This window comes from Mus caroli, chromosome X (genome assembly GCF_900094665.2).
Source record: "Mus caroli chromosome X, CAROLI_EIJ_v1.1, whole genome shotgun sequence".
NCBI classification, from domain to species: domain Eukaryota; kingdom Metazoa; phylum Chordata; class Mammalia; order Rodentia; family Muridae; genus Mus; species Mus caroli.
In genome coordinates, this window is record NC_034589.1 from 35270564 (window position 1) to 35292908 (window position 22345).

Below are 22345 nucleotides of genomic sequence, written 5' to 3' on the forward strand. Positions count from 1 at the left end.
TTCTCTGAAGCTCAGGTGTGTGCCCTTCACTCAACCTACTTGCAATCTCCCACAACCTCAGAGTTCTCACCCCAGCTCTTTGGGCTCCACATCTAATCCATCATGATGGCTACTGATCAGTCCTATAAATAACTCAAATCTATACCTAACTGCAGGAGGTAGATATTTACAGTGGCAGCTAGTAAATATCAGGGATAGAATTTGACCCTTTTTACTTGACCCAGGGACCAACGATTGAAACTATTATATATACTATACTCTCGGGCATAGCACTGACCACATGATGATGTAATTGTCAATTTATCTTAAGGTCTTTCCCACCTACTGTGAATGCCTTGTGAGTATAGGGGTCATTCAACAGTCACTTCTCTATCTCTCTGTCTCTCTCTCTCTCTGTGTGTCTCTCTCAGATCAAACACAAGGCTGTGAGCTATAACCCAACACCACATATAATCTTTCAGGTAACCTCTACAGTGAGTGGAAAGCTGGGGATGCAGCTCACCAAAACAAACAAACAAACAAAAACAAGACAAAGCTTCCTGACATACTGCCACCAATTGAAAACTGTGAGACAAATCATTGTTTTAGGAAAATATCTGATGATGGGCACGGGGCAGGCAATAGATAACAGTAAGGCTTCCTTCAACTCCTCAAGAATACATGAAATAACAAGAAATCTATTATGAAGGAAAACTAGAGAGGGCCACAGTGAGTGTCTGAAAAAAGTTTTACATTTATTTCTGTAAAGATAGTTAATGAGATGTCTGGCATGGTGCACATGCCTTTAATTGTAGCACTCAGGTGGCAGAGACCATTTGATCTCTGAGTTTGAGGCCAGCCTGGTCTACACAGCAATTTCCAAGACTGCCAGGGTTATACAAAGAAACTGTGTCTTGAAAAATAAACACAGCAATGAGACCAACAGAGAAACCAAAATCTGCCCAAAGCTACACTAGCAGCTCGCATCTCTAAGCCCAGTGCTTTGGGAGGTGAAAATTGAAAGATCAGGAGTTCAAGGCCATCCTTGGCTACATAGTTTGAATCCAGACTGATCTACATTAGAGCAGTTCTAAGAGCAGTTCCAGGGGCTCATATGTTCCAACGTGGTCCTCAGTTGGTGGAACTGTTTGGCAATTATTAGGAGGTATGCCCTCTTTAGAGGAGGTATGTAACTGGGAGGCCAGCTTTGAAGTTTTTAAAAACCTCTCGCCATTTCCAGTTAGATCTCTCTGCCTAGTAATTGGCTGTCTCAAGATGTGAGCTCTAAGCGACTGCTCTAACATCAGGCCTGCCTGCCTGCTGCCCTGCTCCCTGCCACCATGTTCCCTGCCAAGACTGCCGTGAACACTCTCTGAAACTAACGCTCCCCTGTAAGCCCCACGTGAACTCTTGTCTAAGTTGCCTTGGTCATGGTGCCATCACAGCCAAGAGAGAAGTAACCAAGACATTTAGGGAAATTATTTATCTCATGTGAAGTTTTTGGTGCTGAGTGAGCTTTGTGATCTGATGAAAAGCCTTGCCACAGGCATTACATTGTAAGGCCTCTCTCCTGTGTGAATCCTCTGGGGATAATCAGGTACAAATGCCACCTGAAGACCTTATTGCAGTCATCACACTGGTACAACTTTTTACAGTGTGCACTTTTTTTATGGTTCAAAAGGGTGGAACTTTCAGAGGTGTCCCCAAATTCATGGCACCCCTGGGCTCTAGTGTGTATTCTCTGGTGTTCAATAAGGTAGGAGCTCCAGCTGAAGGCCTTTCCACACTCATTACACTCATAGGGCTTTACTCTAACATGAATTATCTGGTGTTGGAAAAGGGTTGAGTTTTGACGGAAGGTCTTCCCACACTCGTTACACATACAGGGTCTCTCTCCGGTGTGAGTCCTCTGATGGCTGGTGAGCTGTGTGCTCATGCTGAAGACTTTGCCACACTGGATGCACTTATATGGCTTCTCTCCCTTATGGATCCTCTGGTGGTATATGAGGCTGGAGCTCTGGGTAAAAGCTCTCCCACAGTCATCACACACGTAAGGCTTCTCTCCCGTGTGGATTCGCTGATGCTGAATAAGGTGTGAGCTCTGGACGAAGCACTTCCCACATTCATCACATTTAAATGGCTTTTCTCTGGTGTGAGTTCTGTGGTGGCAAATCAGTCATGAGGTACAGCCAAAGGCTTTTGTGCACTTATTGTGTAAGACCCCCTTTTGGGGACCCCCACTTTAGTCTCGGGAGAGAGTGCACCACGAGAATCCTTCTTGCTGAAAACACACGAGGCAGTTTAATGGTGGAGCTCCGGGTTGTCGGGTTGAAACATATCTCACGCAGGAGACAATGGATTTGACCCCGAGGCTCGAAAGCTAGGGGTTTTTATGGGGTAAAGGGCTTAGGGGTGGGTAATTCAGCATACTGACACACCATTGGCTTATTCAAACATCAGCAAAAGAAAGAATACATGCAGGTCAGGGTGTCAGAGTTCTGTGAGTTGTTGACTCAGTTCAGATAGCCCTGTTATGTCTTCACATTCCTCTTTATCTTTTTGGTCAAGCTGTTCCCAGGAATGTTTTAACAACAGGGCATGCCCGGGTTTGTTTTTCTTTGTTCTCAGCCCCAGGCAGCCTCTAGGCTCACAAACAACCAGCAATTTCTGAGTACTTTATATGACTTACAGGTCTTGAAATTTCATCTTCTTTCAGTTGCACTTATAAGGTTTCTCTCCAGAATGGACCACCTGGTGCTGATTCAGGCGAAAGAGCCACCTGAAAGCTTTGCCACACTGCTCACACGTAAATGGCTTCTCTTCAGTGGTATTTCCCTGGCAGGCAATAAGGCTTGGGTTCTCTGAGGCTCTCGGCATTTGAGATTTCTCCTCTGTATGCATCATCTTCTGATGCTGGGCTAGAGTTGCTCTCTGGCATAAGGCTTTGCCACACTCCTGGCAGGAGTAGGGCCTCTCCAGTGTGCATCCTCTGGTGTCTGCTGAGCTGTGCGTGCTGGCAGAAGGCTTTCCCGCACTCTTGACAAATGAAAGGCCTTTCTCAGGTGTGTATTCTCTGATGATGGACAAGGCTTGAGCTCTGACCCAAGGTTTTCCCACACTCCTCACATCCATACGGCTTCTCTCCAGTATGAGTTCTTTGATGCTGAACCAGTTTTGCGCTCAGGTGGAAACCTTTCCCACACTCAGTACATTTAAATGGCCTCTCTCCGGTGTGGATTCTCTGATGCTGAATGAGTACCGAGGCCAGGGCGAAGCGCTTCCCACATTGGTCACATTTAAACGGCTTTTCTCTGGTGTGAGCTCTCTGATGGCGAATCAGTCGTGAGCTAGAAGCGAAGACTTTTGTACACTTATTGCACTGATAAGATTTCTCTCCAGTGTGGCTCAGTTTGTGCTGATTCAGGCGAGAGCGCCACCTGAAAGCTTTGCCACACTCTTCACATGGGTAACGATTCTCTCCGGTAGGAACGCTTTGACGCTGAATCAGTTTTGAGCTCAGGTGGTCTCTCTGGCCATCAGGTTGATAACCCACATCAGTAGCCTGCAGCTCCTTACGTTCTTGGACAGCATCCTTTGTGGAGTTCTTGGGCATCATGGCCTCACTTTTCAAATGGTACTTCTGGAAAAGTGAGCCACTCACGCTTAGCCCAAGGCTTCTTGGGCAATTCTCTGACTAGACCTTAGAATCCAAATTGTCTTCAAAGCCAGGAATCTGCCTTTGGATGAGGTTTGACTCACAGGTCTGCTTGCAATCAGTTCTAATAGTGGAGTCTGTCTGGCAAATCCTTGGTGCCTCTGTCCCCTCTGCTCCCTGTAGATCAAGGACCCATGGCTCTTGTCTTTGCTCCAGCCGGGAGATCAGTTCCGGCTTAAAGACCAGGAATCCTGCTGCCCGGGTGCGTGGGTGAATCCCAACAAGAGAGCCACCGGAAAGGGCTTTGCAGTTTATCCCACTGTGCCCCACCTGGGCGACTTCCTCTTGCTGGCCAGCCCTCCCCGTTTGTTCTCCAGCTCCGCCCCACCCCCCACCCCAGGTTACGGGGTGGGGGCGGGGCCAGAAGTTCTCCCTCCATGTTCTTATGTCTTAGGAGGAGAGTAGATTCATGTATTAGATATTTTATTGACTATATCTTTAAATAAACCGTAAAAGGGGAAAGAGAGACGCAAATGAACAAAATCTATCTTCAAAGAGCAAAAGTACACCAAACCTGTATTATTAGTTCCAAATAATATAGAATAAAACTTAAAGAGTACTTTCATCTTTTTAAAAAAATATTTATTTATTTATTAGTACACTGTAGCTGTCTTCAGACACTCCAGAAGATGGCATCAGATTTCGTTGCAGATGGTTGTGAGCAACCACGTGGTTGTTGGGATTTGAACTCAGGACCTTTGGAAGAGCCATCGGCGCTCTTAACCGCTGAGCCATCTCACCAGCCCTACTTCCATCTTTTAATCTTCCATATACAGAATCTGTTGGGGTTAGAAGAGAAATTCTGCATTATGACATAACAGTATTCAGAATTCTAGTCTTCCCAGATTTGCACACTGAAGGAGTGAGCTCACATACATCGGGGGAGAGGAGGCCACAGATGTCTCACAAATATGATACTTTCACGACTTGTTGTAGGACCCTAGGAGTGTGGTGGGAAGCCTGCTTTGGAAGTCTTTGAGAAGTGAAGCACTAGAAACTTCATTTAGAGGTACAGTGGGTAGACAGCAGCATTTGAGGTAGAAAACTCATCTCAGTCAGGGCTGATTACTGTGGATGAGAAAATGTGGGTCAGAAGGTCTGAGAAAGGACATTTTTTCACATGGATATTTGTAAAATCCTGAGCTCTCTTGAGTGTCTTTTTGGGGAAAGATAGATTGACATAAAATCTATTTGGGGGATTTTCTGTTTTCCTTAAAAGAGATGAAGGGGAAGGGAAGGAATGAGGTCTGTTCCCCTCCTCCCCGCAATCTGTGAACAGTAATTTTGTGGTGTTTTTGCTTTTGTTTTCTTGGGATGCTCAGAATGGCCTTTCACACCCTGGGCAAGTGCTCTATTACCAAGCCACACCCTGAGATCTCCATCATCCCTTAAAAAAAAAAAAGCAGCTGGATCTTAGATTCAAGGCTTCTTGTGTAACTACTTGAATGTCTGGAAACATACATTCATCTCTCTTCTCCCTCACATTTTATCAATTGTTTGACCTTTAAATGAAAAATATTAGTTGTTACACCAAGGATCCTATTATTCCATACAACTATGTAGCCACGAAGCTCGGATTTTTTTAGTATACTTTCTGGAACTGTTTTCTTGATATGATTTTCTTTAAGCAATAGAATATTCATGTATTAGCAACAAGGTTGCACTTGAGTAATTTCAAACTGCCTGTTTGGGTTGCTGGTTTAAACTTGGGCATGGTCTTTCAAGAGACTTTATATGTAGTGCTTACATGAAAGGATGCTAATAAGATTTTAATGTGAAGTTTTCATTACTTTTATCTGTAGAATCTAATTTTTCTCAGGCTCCATCACCCAGCTTTTATTAAATATCCAAGTGCATTTCAACTGAAACACAAAAGGTTTGCTGACTGTCATAGAATCTTTATTTTGCATTTTGATAAATATTTAAATTACAAACTGAAATGTTCATTATATGTGAGATCTACAATTAATATTCTAGTTTAATAATATACCTTTTAGGTTGAGTGTATACACCTTTAATCCCAATTCTTGGGAGGCAAAGAGGATGGATCTCTGTGACTTCAAGACCAACCTGGTCTGTATAGGATATTCCTGGCCAGTCGAGATTCATAGTGAGACTATCTCATCTATCTCATCAAACAAACAAACAATGTAAGAAACCAAACAAAATAAATTATACCTTTTAATTCTTTTATTTTTCCAAAAATCATAAAACATTGCAGGTAAGAATATAATAGAGCCGGGTGTGGTGGCGCATGCCTTTGATCCCAGCACTTGGGAGGCAGAGGCAGGCGAATTCCTGATTTCTAGGCCAGCCTGGTCTACAGAGTGAGTTCCAGGACAGCCAGGGATATACAGAGAAACCTTGTCTGGAAAAGCCAAAAAAAAAAAAAAAGAAAGAAAATAATAGAGAATATTATTATAAATTCCTACATGCCTACCACTCAGCATTGTTAGATTTTTAAAAATTTTCCATATTTACAGGAGAACTTTTTCAAAAGGAAATCAGACTCTGTAGATAGAATCAGAGCTTCCTGTTCCCATTCATTTCCTCTATTTCCTTTTCTCAGAAGTAGCCACAGTAATGGGTTTGACGCCTTTATTTCCATACATGCTTCATATTTTACCATGTATATATTCAACCATAAATTTTATATGACACTCTTTTAAATAGCTTAACTTTTATATAAATAGTATTTTACAATAAACAATAGAGTGTAAGAATACAAACATTGGAACCAGACCCAGTCAGTAGTATATACTGTATATGTTACTGGCTCTGTAACCTTTTAGAAATTATTTAATCTTTATGTGCCTCATTTTTTCCTAGAAACTGGGAGTTTGTACTAGTACCTGCTTCATAAGGTTGTTTTGAAGACTAAAAAAAAATCATAAATATATATGAATGCCAATAAAAATCAATGCCTTGTGTTAGCCTTTATGTTTATACTTTGCTTTTTAAATATTTTTGAGTGTTATCCATATTGATACTTGTGCCATCAATTTGTGTCTCAATACTTTTGCACTGTATGGATATATTACCGTCTAGTAGTGACTTTTGTGACTAGGTGGTCTCCATTATGAAAGTGCTTCAATGACTATCTTTGCATCTATCTTCATGTATACATGCATATAAGAATCTTTCTAGCCAGGCATGGTGGCACATGCCTTTAATCCCAGCAGTTGGGAGGCAGAGTCAGAGGCAGGTGGATTTCTGAGCTCGAGGCCAGCCTAGTCTACAGAATGAGTTCCAGGACAGCCAGGGCTACACAGAGAAACCCTGTCTCGAAAAAGAAAAAACAAACCAAAAAAGAATCTTTCTACATTGCTGGAAAGACATTGAATTTTTCTTTTTTATAATGTGCAAAGCAACTGTGTCTCATCCTTTATAATCTTTTCAAAATTCGTTGTTTATGAGTTTCTAAGCTTTGCAGCCATCCTCTTGGGCATCAAAATCCTACTCTGATTGAAGTTATGATGTCTTAACAAAGACTGGTCTTATTAATCTTCGATTTCCTTTTGATTTTCATGTACTACTATCTGCAGATTGGAGGATGGAACCTCACCTCCAATCAATCAGCATACTACTTTTATATCATGTGTAAAAATACCGATTGATCATTGTACTTCAAAGGTTTTTGAGCACTGTGTCACAACAGTCATAAAAATGAACGCCTTTCTTCGAAATCTGTTTTGTTGTTTCTTCTTGGGAAATAAGCCTGAGTTTGTCAAGTGGGTGTTTTATTGGTCTGAACTTGCTTTGAATGGTAGGCTATAAACCTTAAGAATGTTTCAGCAACTCATAAAGGAATAAAGACCCCAGTTAAAATGTCTCTGGTGACTGAGACCTTAAATAGACTACTAACTTCATTAAATTTCTTTTGGTAGTTATTTTGAAACCTTGTCATATTTGAATTTTATAGTTTTCCTAAAGATGTTATGAAGGGAATTATTTATTTATTTGCTTGTTAATATTTTGCCACATTGGGGTTCAGTAAGCAGGCATTCCTACTGCTGATCTAAACCTCCAGTCCAAGAAAATATCATTGAAAAGCTTGTATTGAATTTCATTTATTTGGTTGTCTATTTTCTTAGTGTTGTGTGCACATGCATGCACATGCATGTGCCATAGCATGTACTTAAAGGTCAGAGGACAGCTTGCAGAAATCAGTTTCTCCTTCCACCATGTGAGTTTTGGGGATCAAGGTCAGATTGCCAAGGCTTGGCATCAAGTGCCGTTATTGCTGAACTGTCTCTATGGCCCCAAAATATTATTTTTAAACAAGGACAAAACTGGGGCCATATATTAGTGGTAGAGTCCTTGTCTAGAGTGTGGGAGGTCTGGGTTCAGTCCCCAGTACGGAATAAATGGGGGGGGGGACCAATTACTGCTCCTAGCAATCTATATTTATGTCTCTGAGTTTATCTCCTTGTGTTATAGATTCACTTCTCAAAGTATGCTGACTATAGAGTTTCATGTAAGGTGACTTTAGGTTGATTTTTCAAAGTGTTCCAGAACTCTTATTTGAATCTGAAAGCATGCCATCTCAAGAGGGACTCAAGACTGAGCAAAGTTTATAATTTCCACCTAGGCATTTGAGCACCTAGCACCCTCTGTGAAACGAAGCACCTAGTTTCATGGTTGGTAGTCAGCCCTTCACTTACAACTCCAAGAAAATACATGGTAGATTTTATAGCTTGGTAAGTCAAAAAGCATGTTTCAACAAACAGATTCTAAATGACTGGTTATAACAAGTATTTATTGATTAAGGAATTTTATGTTTCTGAATGCTATGTAAGATAGTTGCTCCTATTTATGACTTGAATAAACATACTCAATTTTGCCAGGATGAAGAGGAGGATGTTCATATATCTGAAACTAGTTTGGAAAACGTGTTCTTTTGTTGTTTNCTTTTCTTTTCCTTTTTTTTTTTTTCCTGAGACAGGTTCTCACTATGTACCCCCGACTGCCTCAGAGCTCAATATTCAGAACAGTCTCTCTGTCTCCTGGGTGCTGGGATTAAAGGGGTGTGTTCTGGAGGGGCTTAAGGGAAATTAAGGGATAAGAAGGGGATGCTGCTACTAACTCTTATCCAGGACATCATGTTGTGTGTGAGAAGTTCATTTCTTGACTCTTGTATTTCTCCTCTAAAAGTAGGAAGGACAGCTCTAGTTGATCTTTTAGGTATCTTTCCTATAGTTCTAGAAGCTGGCATGAAGGGACAAGAGACAGAATATATTCGACAGAGGCTTTCTCAAAATCCTGTGAAGCAATGGAGGCTTGGAGGGAAAGAAGTATGCTTGGACAAAGCCTTTATATAATAAATTACTACAAAGTTACGATAATACTTTACTTATCTTCTTCTGGGGAAGACACATTTGAAAGAGAATTCCAGATGATCAGTGGATAACATATTACTATTATCCTTGTGTATTTAGCAGCACTGGTGGGTTCTCTTGTTTTGAATTTGAAACAGGGTCTCTAGAGCTCTGGCTAGCCTTGAACTCCATATTCACTCTATCAGCTTTCTGAGTGCTGAGACTATCATCAGTATGTGCCACCAATCAGAACCCAGATGGATATGTTTATTAATATTTTAATAACCTACCATGCATAGTATTGGTAGCATTGATCCACTGTGCTTGCTGACTTCCATGGCAATATCAATGAGAGATCGTGGGACCACAGTTAGGAAGACAAGTGTACAATCACCTTTTGTGACCTGCTATTAGGCAGCTCTTGCACACCAGTGCACTAATGTAAAGTATACAAAAGGATTATGTTCATGCTAACTTTCATTTGCACTTAAGTTAAAGAAATAATACATCCTTTAACCTTAAATACTCTGGGATACGTATCCTTTTCTTATTTTGTTCTGAAATGGGCGCTTGCTGTCCTACCTCATGCTCTAAAGTGTGGGGAACATAGACTTGTGTGGTCACACCTGACTTCCTTCCTTTCTTGCAACAAGGTTGTGTATGTTGCCCAGGGTGGTCTATTGAGCTCAATGATCCTGCCTCAACCTCTTGAGTAGTTGAGACTACAAATGTATATAGTATCTTGCCCAATTGAGTTCATATTTCCAAAGAATAAAGATACCATTTGGCATAGCCACGAGACAATAATCAACAGGAATTCAATAGACTAGAACTCACTCAAGCTTTGTCTATTGTCCTAAGAATGTCCTGTGTTGTAAAAATATTTCATCTCGATCCAGGATTTCTATCCTGCCTTTGACCATTTACTTTCTGGATAAAAGACACACACCACCCTTATATTTATAATAAGCCTTAATGAGCACAAGAGCTGGTTATATCTATCCTCTATGCTATTATGTCTATTCCCAGCCATGATTCAATGATATAGTTTGCTGTTTTGTCTGGGCTGCTGTTAACTCCAATTAGCCAACCCACATGGCCATTATTTTAAGATTCTTACTCTGTGGCAACTTCTCCTCTGTCCCCTTCTTCTCTCTCCACCTCATGGTTCTCCTCCAACCCCAATCCTGGGAGCCCTAAATCCCTGTCTGCATCTTTCTGCCCAGCTATTGACTGTCAGCCTCTTTATTCACCAATCAAGGATAACTTGGGGGACAAGGTCACATAGCATCACCTGGGGTTAAGTGCTGTTTTGGGAGCAGCCAGTATGTAGCATAGTAAAAGACCAAACTGCAACAGTCCTGAATGGCTGTTTACAAGAATAAAAATTGAGTATTATCTGGATTTGGGAATATATTATTTTCTCAGAAGTTTCTATCTCTAGCCCTCTTGTACTTGGCAAATACCCACTCATCCTCTCTTCACACCTCTTAATCTTTCCACCACATTAATTTCTAGTGTCTAACATTAGAGGTGTTATCATCAAACAGCAAACATGCTGACAGTGCTTCTGGTGTTTGAACATTTTAGTTAATGTTGGTAGTTAACGTGGAACAAACACTGCACTTAAATTCAAGTAGTCTTTGTTGCTATTTGTGTCTCTTAGTTATTACTATGACCTTTGATTTAAAAGCTTGTCTGTATGTCAATAAAAGAGTCTTTCTGGTGCTTCATGGGACATGCTCATTTTAAGCACATTCCTTTTAGTATTGTAGGGAAATAAGCAAAATATGCTTGGTTTGGGGTTGGGGGTGACAAGGGCCTGTGCTGGCTAAGAATCACCTATGATTTTGCTTCCAAAATGATACGTTTTGTACAATATTGTATATTGAGCACATTTCCCCATACCAGACTCTCTTCCCTTTCTCACCTTCCCCTTAGTCCTCCGTCACCCTAGTTAGTTTTATCTCTACTTCCATATATACATGTTATTTTGTGTATTGCTATAAAATCTAGGAACTACAAATGAGAGAAATGATACCTTTCTAAGACTGGCTTTATTTAATGTGATTATCTCTAGTTGACCCTATTTTCCTGAAAACTACACAGCATCATTTTTTCTTATGGCTGAAAAAATTCACACACACACATATACGTACGTACGTACGTACATACATACATACATATATATGCATGTATACATATAGATTGTGTATTTATATGTATGTGCACATATCTAGTTTTAAATAATCAAGATTCTTTTCAGGTTCAGTAGAGAGATGTGCTGAGATGGGTTTCAGTTGATCAGATCTGTTACCACTGGCCATTCACATAGGAGGAATAAAGTATCCAGTGGCAGCTCTCAGAGCAGGGGAATTCTTTACATTGATAGACTTTAGAAGGTAGACGTCTCTGAGTTTAGAAGCTAGGAGTCTCTAAATTTAGCAGATTAGGGAACGCACTAGATAAAGTACAATGCAATCTGTTAGGAAGTTAATCCTTTTTTGTTGTTTTGTTTTTTGAGACAGGGTTTCTCTGTGTAGCCCTGTCTGTCCTGGAACTCACTCTATAGACTAGGCTGGCCTTGAACTCAGAAATCCGCCTTCCTCTGCCTCCTGAGTGCTGGGATTAAAGGAGTGCGCCACCACTGCCTGGCCTAGGAAATTAATCCTATTGGCTCACCCTACCTTGGAGGCTGTTACAAACTAGTTTACCAGTTTAAAGAATGTCCAAAATTACGATATATGAGGTGTGCCTCATCCCCTTTATAGAGGAAGCTTTGCTCTAACAAATACTACATTTTCCATATATATCCTCTTTTATTGCATACCTAGTTCGGTTTGATAACATAGCTATTATGTATAGAGTTGCAATAGACATTGATGTGCAAGAATCTCTGTGACATGTGGGTTTGGGTCCTTTGAGTAATAATCCACAAGTGGACCACGTGGTAGATCTATTTTTAGTTGTTTCAAGAACATCCATATGGACTTCCAGAGTGGCTGGACTGGTTTATATTTCCCTCCCACAGTATGTAAGAGTTCCCCCTTTGTCCACAAACCCACTAGCATGTGTTGTTTTCTTAACAACTGCCATTCTTATTGGGGTGAGATGGAATCTCAATGCAATTTTTGATGTGCAATTTCTCTGACAGCTAGTAAAGTTGAATATTTTTTTCATTTGTTTGTTGTGATTGTCATTTCTTTAAGAACAAAAGCATAGTGAATTCGAGGCCAGCCTGGGCTGTACTAGACCCTATTAAAAAAAAAAAAAGTCCCGGGCCAAAATAGTACCTGTAAAATAATTAGTCTTCCCTTGGTAACTGTTTATTGTAAACTGACACTAAAAATAACACACATGTCATTTTTCTATGTAAGTGAACTCCAAGTTGTGTTTAACTAAATACTCGTAAGTAGGACCACTGCCAGCATTGAGTGATTAGAGAATTAGGTGGGAATTGTAGTCAATTATTTTGAGAAGTATTTCTCAAATAATTTAATCAGAAGATGTTGTTGTTCGAGACAGGGTTTCTCTGTATAGCCCTGGCTGTCCTGGAACTCACTTTGTAGACCAGGCTGGCCTCGAACTCAGAAATCTTCCTGCTTCTGCCTCCCGAGTGCTGGGATTAAAGGCGTGCGCCACCACGCCCAGCTCAGATTTTTTTAAAATGTGCAGACCTGAAGCAGTGTAGGATGTGCTTCTTACAGACACGTTTAGTTGTTAAAAACCTCACTTCCTCTGTGTAGAGGAAACAAAGATTTGGTTTATTATTATTATTTGAGTGTGTGTGTGTGCTTCAACTGCATGTATGTATGTGGACCTCATTTGTGCCTTGTGCCCCTGAAGTAAGAAGAGAGTGTCAGATCCTGTGGAACTAACTGGGTCTAGAGAGTTGTGTGCCACCACCTGGTTGGTGAGTCTTTTGCAAGAGTAGCAAAAGCAAATGCTAAACCATCTCTCCGATCCTAATCCAGCTACCCCACCCCACTTTTGTGGTGCAGAGAGCAGAATGCCCACGGTGCATACGGTCTCTACCATGGAACTACAACGCCCAGCCCATAAGTCTCCATTTGTTTTCATGCTATAAAGTGCACTCTACCCTATTGAAACGGAGTACATTTTACCACCACGTATTAGTTACTTTTTGTTGTTGTTGTTGTTGCTCTAACGAACTACAACTACTTCCTATGGAAGGAAGAGTGTATTTGGGTTCCAGAGGGTTAAGAGTCTATCATGATAGGGAGCTATGGTAGCAAGTGGCCGGCATGGTGGCAAGAGCAGAAAGCTAAGAAATTACATCTCAACGACCAGCATGAAACAGAGTCAGCCACAAAGTAGGACAAGGCATCGGAGCTCTCAAAGGCTGCATGTCTCTGAGCAAGGCCATAAAGCCTCAACCACTCCCAACAGCACTACTAACTGGGGACAGAGAGTTCAAATACCTGAGCTGCATATGGGGCACAGCTCTCATTCAAAGTACCACACACTGCCGTTTATTTACTTCAGCCTAACTCCGGTCTCAGCTTTACCCGTACAGCACGCAGAGAGGCCGTTCTAAAATGATATCTTAACTGTTCGGCTTCCTTAGCTATTGTTCTTAGAATACCACGTTCCTTCCTTAGTGCTGCAGATAACCTTAGTGACTGGGCCTCCCGCCTGCCTCTCCGGCAAGTATGTGCAAGTATCCTTGGTATGTTGATGACTTGAGTCCTTTGGAATCCAGCTGTATCTCGGAGTGGTCTAGCTGGATCATATGGAGAATCTAATTTCATTTTATTATTTTTTTTTTTTAGAAATCCACATACTTATATTGTAGTGGCTGACTAGTTTACATTCCCACCAGAACATGTTAAGCTTTATCCATTCCCACCAGTACTGTGTAATTGCTTTGAGTTCTTTTTAACAGCTCTCCCTGCCCTCTATTCCCCACTGCCCCAATGAACTACAAAGGTCTCAGACTTGCTTGGGAAGAGGAACATTAAGTTTTCATTTTACACTATTGTTGTCACTCCTTCCTGGGCAAATGCTGTATGTATGTTTGTTTAATGAATACTACGCCACCTGAACTCTTACCTTCCTTTTGGGACTCTTGCCACATTCTTCTTTGTGCACATCCTATGTTATCAGTCTTCCGTAACTCTTGTTTGGATTGACGAGTTGTAGTCTCTTTTGACAGATTCAAAACTACCTAAGGTCAAGCACCTCCTCCAATTCAAGTATTCTTCATTTTCACACCCTCTGGGCCACATGGGCTGCTCAGTAAATACTTTCAATTGAAAAAACACTGCAACCTGGAGTCTCTAGATAGGCATTGCAGTAGCCACTAGCCACATGTGACTATTTACATTTAACTTTTAATTAAAACTAATTAAAAATGTATCCCTTAGCTAATCTAACTACCTTCTAAGTGTTGTATTCTATGATAACATATGGTTTCCACATCGGACAGCACAGGTTATACAAACTGTCATCATTGCAGAATTTTATTTATTTTATTTACTTATTTTTTAGGCAGAGTCTCACTGTTTAGCCCTGGCTGTCCTGGAACTCACTCTGTAGATCAGGTTGTCCTTGAACTCAGGGATCTGCCTGCCTTTCCCTCCTGAGTGCTGGCATCAAAGGCGTGTGCCACCAGCCCAAGGCAAAACATTCTAAAGTGTTAACCTAGATTATTATTTGTTTTCTTATTTCACTGTAGTAACAAATTATTGATTTTCTACCATATGCTAACATTATATTAGGCAGAATAGTTATAATAAATGCAACACCACAATTGCTATTATATTAATATTTGTGAGGCATTAAAAAAAATACTTGTAGGGGGACTGGAGAGATGGCTCATTTGTTGAGAGTATTTACTCTTGGAGAGGACTCAAGTTTGGTTCCCAGCAACAATATAGTGGTTCACAATTATCCATGACTCTTGTTCCAGGGGACCTGATGTCCTTTTCTGACCTTTTTGGGCAACAGGCTTTTATGTTGTGTGTATGTGTATTCTCTCTCTCTCTCTCTCTCTCTCTCTCTCTCTCTCTCTCTCTCTCTCTCACACACACACACACACACACACACACTGCTGTCAAAGTGCTCATACACATAAAATTAATATTTCTTATAAAAAATGAATTAAGAAATTCCAACCTGGTAGGGAGATGATTTCCAAAACGAGAGACATGATTTCCATATTTAAATTAGTAATTTAAGCTCGGACAAGATTGAATGCTGAAAATCTTAGAAAAGGAAAGAGAAAGAGTTGGAGTGAAGTGGTGGAAAATGCTTGGAAAGTACTAGGTAATTTGCTTTGGTAATTTGCTTTGCTTACAATGTTTGGCTAAGGGCTGAGTATGATCCTCATTAGTAAAGTGCTTGCGGGACATACAAGATACCCGGGTTGCATCCATGGCACTTTTTAGATATTTTTATCAAACCAAATGAAACGATGTGGCATATGAGCAGGGAGTAGTTGTTTACTAATTCATTCTTTCAGTCATTCAACAAATTTGTGCCCACCTATGTAAATGGCTTTTGGTCTTAAGACATTTGACCCAGACCGTTCCATTTGATAATCATGCATTCTGCTACTGAACTATGTATCCCCTCAGACTTTCAACAAATACCTATCATTATACTTCCTTATCTGTTCCCTCAACTGCCCTTCTCTAAAGCCGTTGCCGGTCCTCTGTCCCCTGCAATAGTTCTCTTTTCTGCTTTTATGTAATTTTCATTCCATTACTCTCTTTTCCTCTGTAAGATCTTTTACTTTCATAGTCCTTTTCTCTATTTGTCTACATACACATACATGTCACATAATGCACACACACACACACACACACACACACACATTCTTTTTTCTCTTTCTCTATTCCCCCCCCACACACCATTTTTTGAGACAGGGCTTTTCTGTGTAGTCCTGGAACTCCCTCTGTAGACCACCTTGCCCTTGAACTCATAGAAATCTGCCTGCTTCTGCTTCCCAAGTGATGGGATTAAAAGTGTGTGCATCATCACCGCCCAGAACACACATACATTCTTGTATCTACATTCTGTGAGTGAGAGAATCACATGATAGCTCTATTTCTGAATCTACCTTACATTGCTTAACACAATCATTTCAAGTTTCACCCATTTCCCTGCAAATACACAATTCACCGTTTTATATATGGCTGAGTAAAACTCCATCATGTGCAGGCATTACAGTTTCTTTATCCATTTATTGATTGCTGGCCATCTAGGATGGCTCTGTTTCTTAGCTCTGGTGAATACTGTGCAGCAATAAGTATGGATGTGCAAGTATGTCTTTAGTGTACTGATACTGACTTCATCTTTTGGAGAATGGATGGAACTAGGGGATGAATATGCAGGAGGACTATGGCTGGATGGTACGGCAGTTGTACTTTTAGTTCAATCAGGAACCATGCTGATTTCTATAGTTGCGCATCAGTGTGTGCCCCCCCCCACACACACACACTAAGCAGTGTATAAAGGTTCCTCTTTCCTAACACAGTCAGTAACATTTCAAAACTACTGTTTGAGTACTTATTCTCTGTGCTAAGGAAAGGGGATAGAAAACTGAACAATAGAGAGATTACTCCATCAAAGTTCACCATGAGGAGTGATGAAATGTGGATGAGTGTGGGGGGTACTGAGAAATACCCTAAAGATTTTATACTTTGTTATTCTAGCCCTTACTTCTCAAGAGATGGGCTTTAGCCTCTCTTTAAGAATTGCCAAGCCAGGCGTGGTGGCGCACGCCTTTAATCCCAGCACTTGGGAGGCAGAGGCAGGCGGATTTCTGAGTTCGAGACCAGCCTGGTCTACAAAGTGAGTGCCAGGACAGCCAGGGCTACACAGAGAAACCCTGTCTCGAAAAAACCAAAAAAAAAAAAAAAAAAAAAAAAAGAGATGGGCTTTAGCCCACCAGTATAGGTGTGTCCTGGAAAATTGCTGACTATGTAGAATCCCAAATTTCCCAGGAATCTCAGACTTCTCAAAACAAAATTGGCATTTAAGGAAGATCCCTAGGTGTGGTGTTTGTTTTTATTTTAAGTTTTGAGACAGGGGGTCTCACATAGCCCAGGCTGGCCTTGAATTTGCTGTGTCGTACTGGCTGACCTTGAGCTCCAGATCTTCCTGCCTCCACTTTTCCAGTACTTGGATTACAGGTGTGCGCCACCACACCTGTGCCTCTGGTGATTCCAGATACACTTAGATGTTATAGAAGCAGGAATGTAAGCAATGTGGGCCAATAAGAAATTACGTATTTGAGCTGGATGTGGCGATGCATGCTTTTAATTCCAGAATCTGGGAGGTAGAAGCAGGTAGATCTTTGTCTGAGGGTCATGACAGGTTTACATAGTGAGTTCTATGTAATTGAATGAATAAATAAGGGAACACTTTAATGAGCATAAAAGACGGCAATCTGATCAGTATTGAATCTGATGCAAAAGAAAGAAACTGGATGTGGGACTATTACTGTAATGCAGATGTGAAATGAGATGTATTGGATGTAAGAGATAATCAGTTCTTTTTTTTTTAATTAGGTATTTACATTTCCAATGCTATCCCAAAAGTCCCCCATACCCCCCCACTCCCCTCCCCACCTCAGTTTTTTTTTAAAGATTTATTTATTTATTATTATTATATGTAAGTACACTGTAGCTGTCCTCAGACACTCCAGAAGAGGGTGCCAGATCTCGTTACGGATGGTTGTGAGCCACCATGTGGTTGCTGGATTTGAACTCTGGACCTCTGGAAGAGCAGTCGGGTGCTCTTACCCACTGAGCCATCTCACCAGCCCCCCACCTCAGTTTTTAAGAACTCTGCTGCCAACGCTGATCACTGAGGTTAAGCCCTAAGACCTGACATGCTAGGATAAGACTGACCTCTCCCCCATCAAAAAATAAAAAAAGAAAGAAAGAAAGAAAGGAAAGAAAAAAAGAAAAGAAAAAGAAAAAGCTAGGCATGGAGGTACTTGTCTTTAATTCCAACACTGGCAAGCAGATCTCGCTGAGTTTGAGGCCAGCTGAGTCTACTTTTCCAAGTTCCAGGACAGCCAGGGCTACAAAGAGAAGAGAGATCCTGTCTTAGAGTTTAAAAAGAGGAGGAAGATAAAAGGTGGGTTGAGAGAATGATTTAATCTTAAGTATATAAATATACCTCCAGTTACATGAACTCATTAGAATGATTGCATGTTATTCAAAGTAAAAAGAATCAGAAAATACAGCAATATGGCATTTAAGATGTCTTTAAAAAGTGTTAGTCATTTGTTTTAGATCAGGCTTATAGGTATGAAAATTTCCTGTTGATGCCACAGGTCAAAGTTCTAATCTAAGTATTGCAGCACCACCAGGCTCTTAGTCATACAATGAATGATAAGGGATCTTGGGAATTAGTTATATATCTAAGTTCACAAAAATGACTGTAAACTAGAGATTTGAGTTATTTCTTTGATATAGGGTACTTATCTTTCCACTAATGAGATTTTTGTCTCTTTTTTATCAGTATGAATTTTTTTGAGACAAGATCTTGGATATATGGAACTCAACTCCTGGGTTCAAGCAATTCTCTTATACCAAGCTCCTGAGTAAACATATGCACCATTGTGTCTGGCTGAATAGTTTTATTATATTTAAAAATTTTGACATAGTGCTCAGAAACTCCTGCAAAAATAATACAGAATTTTTTCATGTACCCTTTATACAGCTTTGTTTAATGATAGTAACCATAACAATAATGCCCTGATCACTGTTATGTGTGTATGTATAGATATATTAAGCACAATGCCTTTGAGAATCATTTACATTTCCCCGTGAATTAATGGTTCTTTCTTTCTTTTCTTTTTTTTTTTTTTTTTGAGACAGGGTTTCTCTGTATAGCCCTAGCTGTCCTGGAACTCATTTTGTAGGCCAGGCTGGCCTTGAACTCAGAAATCCACTTGCCTCTGCCTCCAGAGTGCTGGGATTAAAGGCGTGCGCCACCATGCCTGGCTTTCAATGCTTCATTTTAATTTCTGAGTAATATTCTGTATGTGAACATACTTTGTTTAACCATTTAACCATTGGATGAATATCTCAGTTGTTTATTTTTCCTTACCTGAAATAAAGTTGCTATGAACATTTCCATGTAAACATATATGCTAGGTACATAAGAAAATGACAAACTGTTGTGTGTGGTGGCATGTGCCTATAAACCTAGCACTTGGAAATCACAGATAAGAGGAATGTCATGAGTTCAGAGCAGCCTGGGGTATGTAGCAAGAACCTGTCACAAACAAAACATGCCTCCCCACTCAAAACAAACAAACAAACAAACAAACAAACAAAAACAAAACTAAAAGAAAGTGTTAAACTGTCTTTCTTTCTTCCTTCCTTCCTTTCTTTTGTTTTGTTTTGTTTTTTGTTTTTTTTTTTTTTGGTGCATGATATATGAAAACTCATGTAAGGACTGGCAAGATGGCTTAGTGGATAAAGCTACCTGCTGCCAGGCCTCATGACTTTGGCTTGATCCCTGGATACCACAGAGTGAACTATCTTCTGCAACTTGTCCTCTGACCTCCACATACGCATTGTAGTGTAAATCCACACCAAATACACACACACACACACACACACACACACACACACACAGACCAATGTAATCTCAAAAATTTACCTACATAATAATATACTTATTAAAAGTAAGAGCATGACACATAATTAAAAACAAATCTTAAAAATATACATGTGTATATATATATATATTTTCCCACGTTTTAAAATCTCTTTATATTTTTTAAAAGAAAAAAGAAGTAGAGAATATTTTCTTAGTACTATTGATCCAACCCAGGGCCCCATTTATGCTAAGCAAGATTCTATCATTGAACTTTTTGCTTTTTTCTATAGATCAGGCTGGCCTTGAACTCAGTGATCTGCCTGCCTCTGCCTCTAGAGTGATGGGATTAAATGTGTGCACTACCACTGCCCAGCTCAGTTAAACACTGTTTTATATATTCATTAGTATCAATATTTTTTAGTAATTCAACTGTTCATAACCTTTGTCCATATTTTTCTACTGGAGTTTTATTACTAACTTGAATCCCTTGTATGCTATGCTAGCCATGTCATTTATGTAGGAAATATTTTCTCGTAGCTTATTGTTTATATTTTGTCTGTGTTTATGATATTGTGATGTAGCTTCAAATTTCTGTGGATTCAATTGCACTCATCATTAGGCTTCATGTTTAGGACAATGTTAGGAATTTGAGAATTAATTGTGTAATATATCCATGATAATATATTCAAAGTAACCATGTTAGGTGCCTGATAAATACTGGAATAGGAAAGTTGAATAGTAAACGACTATAAATTTTTGGTACTGTGTCATGGATATGACACTTTCTGATGCAAAATTATTCTGATAACTAGAAATGTACAGACTACATTACATTCTAACAGATAATCTTTGTTAAAATCTAAATTAAATATAAATCTTCCTGTGACTGTTTCCAAATTATGGACATGTTACATAGAATTATGTTTCAGATAGTTGTAAGTGCTTCCTGTGGTTGCACACGCCTTTGAGCCAAAAGCTTGGGGGTCAGATGCAGGAAGATCTCTGAGCTTAAGGCCAACCTAGTCTATAGAGCAAGTTCCAGGAGAGCCAGGGCTATATAGTAAAACCCTGTCTTGAAAAGCGAAAAAAAATCAAAAGGTAATTTTACATGCCAGGCTATACAAAGAATTCCTGTCTCACAACCAACCAACCAACCCCTCCCAAACCCTCCACAAACAAACAAAAGAATCACCACCAAAAGACAGTTTGACATAAGTGACACCTTTACTGAAAGGAATTTTCGTTCTTTTAGTCCTATACAAAATAAACGTTAATTCTTAGGATCCTTGAAGGAACAGATTGAGAGGTTTTTTTTGTTTTCGAGACAGGGTTTCTCTGTGTAGCCCTGGCTGTCCTGGAACTCACTTTGTAGACCAGGCTGGCCTCGAACTCAGAAATCCTCCTGCCTCTGCTTCCCAAGTGCTGGGATTAAAGGGGTGCGCCACCACGCCCTGCAGATTGAGAGTTTTGATACTGGGGCTTGACTTCTTTTGAAAGAAAGACAGCAAAAAAGAGCCAACTGTAAATGCTGCTGAATATTAGTAGAAATTTGCTACGAAGTAAATTTCTGATGTTATGCCACAGTTACTAATTTTCAGCAGTGTTTTCCTCAAAATGAAAGCAAATTTCAAGAGGAACCTTTCAATTTGACTTAAAGCAGACAACTCAGAACCTAAATTTCTAAAACGTACGGGAAAGTATATGGTGTGCTGTTTGGAACAGGACATCAAGTTTCCAGTTACTACTAAAACAGGCATTTCCTTAGAACGGACACAAACGAACTATTAGTTACTGTAAGACTCTTTGCCACACAGCCCAATTGTTCTATTACTTCCAGTTGAATGTTGTTTTAACTGTAAACTTTCTATGCTCCCTATTAAGCCGCGCCATTTTGTAACTTCAGTTTGTCGAAAACGTCACAGAATTCTAGCAAAGAATTGGTTTAGAAGAGAAATGGACACTTTGGTTTGAATGCTGTTCCCCTCCGATGCTACACCGGTAAGCGAAAACATTTAAGGCGTTACTTCTTGTTGACATTTAGTTGCTTCTGCTCACTTGATTAACTATACCATAACTCTTGAAGTTCCAAGGAAACTGACCAGTAAGATCAGTGGATGGGAGAAGACCTACTAAGACATAGACCACACACATGGAGTAGAATTGCAGGACTGAAAGTCATCATTATATTGCATCAGGAATGCCCTGCGATTCCTGATTGGGTGTAATGTCACCATTTCCTCAGCTCATAATAATTTTCATTAGTCTTATTACTTATTTGAAACAATTTAATACTGAGGAAGGTATTTTAAATCCATATGTAAAACAAATGGAACAAATACTACTTAATCTGAGTCTATTTTAGGCGGCTAGGAAGTTCTGTAACAGCAATGGAGACACTGTAATTAATAGTTCCCTTCCTGTCCTAGGAGAAGAGAAGTTTGGCAGGGACAGACCATTCCTGAGTGTCCCCCACCCCCGCATACAGTGCTCTAGGCAAAGGTCATGTAGGGTGGACTGGAAATGAAGTGACAAGAAGAAAAAATATCCTCACAATAAACACCCAAGGATGATAAAGAGTCAAGGGAGTTGGACAGGGTGCAAAAGGTCTTTCTGTACTTCAAAATACTTGTGGGAGGGCTATGAGGAAGTACAAAGAACTGTAATTGTTAACAATGTGGCAAGGCCGCCTCCACACAAGGCAGCAGTGAGTGTCTAGTAATCTCCACAGGTCCCCTGCCAACCCTGT

At 40.2% G+C, this 22345-nt stretch overlaps 1 pseudogene; it reads right to left on the bottom strand.

Moving 5' to 3' along the window:
- Positions 1-1461: 1461 nt before the first annotated feature.
- LOC110287126 lies at positions 1462-15410 on the bottom strand (annotated as a pseudogene).
- Between the last annotated feature and the right edge of the window lie 6935 nt (positions 15411-22345).